Below are 2,986 nucleotides of genomic sequence, written 5' to 3' on the forward strand. Positions count from 1 at the left end.
AACACAACCAGCGCTACGTCACGGGAGGGGCTGCGCGAGCCACAGCCCCCTCTCGCCTATTTCGCCCGGCATGTAGCTTTTCCAAGTGCGCATGCGCACAACTGAAAACGTCATGAAACGTCACGAAACTGGAGCTGCAGCTCCGCCATAGATAACTTATTATTATTATTATTTTTTTTTTTAAATTTCTTTTAAATAATACAAAATTTTTATTTATTTTATTTTAATAAAAGGCCGAATAATGTTATTCTTAGTATACACTGATCAAACATAAAAACTATATGTAAAGATTGTTTTGTATAACAACTTGGAATAGGAATGTCAAGTAAAAATACTGGGGGTGCTGCAGCTCCGCAGCCCCCTCGCACGAGCCGCCCCTGGTTTTAAATACTTCTCATAGGTTATTTAACTTCCCCAAAACTTAGATACTAAGCTTATTTAAATCGGTTCAAAACTTGTGAAAAGCCTTAGAATTGACTCTGGCCTTTAAACTTTGCCAAACAAACCAGAAAACCTCAGCAAATCAATTTTATTCTTTTTAACTGTCTCTAAACTTCTGAAAGGCTTCAATGCGAAAGCCAAAAGCACGTTGCAACGATGGTTACCAACGCACGCAACATGGCCACAAAATTAAAAATCTTAATACGATTACACGTATCGGTGTGAAATGAAGAAATCTTAATATGTTCAAAAATATTCGGGACAAAACTTACACGCTTTGTGTGTGTATGAACATAAATATCAAAAGAGTGAAATGTGACGATAGTGGCAAAATTTAAATTTGGTTCAACACCAATATTTTTTAACTTGAACCCGACACTGAAGCTCCGCCCGACAACAGTTCTGTCTGTCACATTTACTTCTTAAACATATCGGTTTAATTCCACAAATACCCAACATACCCGACGTTATCCTCCACTTACATTCCCTGCTTTCCATCCAGCCGCATTTATCATTAGGGCGTCGTCGGCAGGTTCTGTTGATTGAAGACAGGCGTTGGTGGCGTGCGATTGTGGTCATCAATGATAAGAAGCCTGAGTCTGACGAAAAACCCGAGCTATGTTGATTGAAATGCCGAGATTACTAATGAGATGATAAATCGGTACACGGCAGGTCGCTTTGCTACTGGGGTTGGGGTTTAAACTTGGCTCGGCTCCCTCTGAAATATTTACTGAACTGAACCTTCTGCTATGAATAACTGAAAACATTGTCTCAAAAGCGACCAACTGCACTAAAAGTCTGCACAATCTTCAAATTTAGCAATATGCTATTGACTGCGTTGTAGGGCAACCGTTAAAATGTTGCACTAGATGTTGCATTAGACTGTGTGTTGGTGAATTCCAGCACAAAACTTATGAATTTGTTAGCTTCTAAACATTTTTGTAATTGGCAAAAACGCCATTTGCGAAAACCACCTTTCAAATTCCGTCATTTTTAAGTCAAGCTCGTAATGTCTTGACTACAGGCTATTTTTGACAATTTCTTTCTGCGATAAATCGAATTAAAACACAACGTAACGAGCAAAATCAGCCTTAAACTATTCTAACCATTTACGTACCACTACACTCCTTACAGATTCTTATCTCATTCGTCTATTTGACTATACAAGGTCATAACATCGTGTTAATTCGCACATCTCTCGGCCAAACCGGCGCCAACCAGCTGGTGTCACGTGTTTGTGACGTCAGATCTGTCGTTTCGATATCGGATCTCGTAATTCAGTTTGGTGAAATAATTTTGCATCGTGACATTGATCCTCTGCTACATATTTCGATGCAAATTCAGTTACTTGCGATGATCGATGGAAAATAAATGAATTTGAATTTTTTAGTGCCGTGCTTCTGCTCGTTCAATATTGCGACTTTATCCTAGGATTTTATACCACATTCAGAATTTTCCATTAATTTGTGCAAAAAAGGCTACATTTACAAACACAGTATGTTCGGTGTTTGGAAGCAATTTGGCATGTTTGTTCGGTTATTTTTTTTGCAAAAAGCCCCGGTCATTTTGGTTTAATTAACATCACCTATTAACACTCGTAAACGACAGAGCCAGATATTTTGTTGCAACAAATTTTCCGTCTCATGTGACAAATGCTTAGCAACGGTTGTCAATATGCAGATGGGTGTGTCGTTGAACAAGATTACTACAATGCTAAAATGGTGTCAAGTGTACCGTAAAAAAATTTACTTTCTGATAACAGACACTAACGCTAAGTAAGCTACAGACAGTGCATATTGTGTCAACATGGTCTATGCCCTATCACCATCTACACGGATGAGACCTTTTAGTTTAAAACGGTTATCATTTATTGGCTTAATCCTTTTTTCAGCACTGAAACGTTTACATATAAACCAAAGCTGCAACCTTGCAAGTTTCCCACAATTAAGCTCAAGCACTTTAACGTGTCACACAGAGGTGGCACGTGATCTTATGGCCTTACTCTTACTGACATTGTATCCATGGTTCTTGTTTGATGGATTTTATCAGGTGAAAGTTTGTAGTGTTTTGACGTCTACCCGATTCATTGTTGAGCGTGGGAACCAACTGTAACGTAGCGAACTTGATACAAGCGACGCTGTCGTGTGGATAAAGTGAGGTCTCTGTGTGCTAAGGTTGCTTGCAAGGATAATCGGGGACACATATTGCACTAGTTCGGCTGCACAGATTGCTTGTGATAATGCCAACACCTGCTTAAGTTTTAAAATGACATGTAATTCAGTATCTATGTTCATTCGTTTAAGTGGCTTTCATCAAAGAAAACTGAAGCGTGATCTCATTAAATCTTAGATTGATTTGTTGATTGTAAAGTTGGTTGCGAATTTCTTGTGGCACGGGCTGGTTGCAAACTGTGTGTGATTTAAGCAAGCAGGCAAGAAGATGAAAACCAGCATATCGGTACAGGTTGGTATTAAAAGCAGGATAAAACAGTTTGGGGTTGGCTTCAAATTTCTCTCTGGAAAGATGACGGAAATCTGAACTGAGC

Source organism: Phallusia mammillata, chromosome 8 (genome assembly GCF_965637545.1).
Source record: "Phallusia mammillata chromosome 8, kaPhaMamm4.hap1.1, whole genome shotgun sequence".
NCBI classification, from domain to species: Eukaryota; Metazoa; Chordata; class Ascidiacea; order Phlebobranchia; family Ascidiidae; genus Phallusia; species Phallusia mammillata.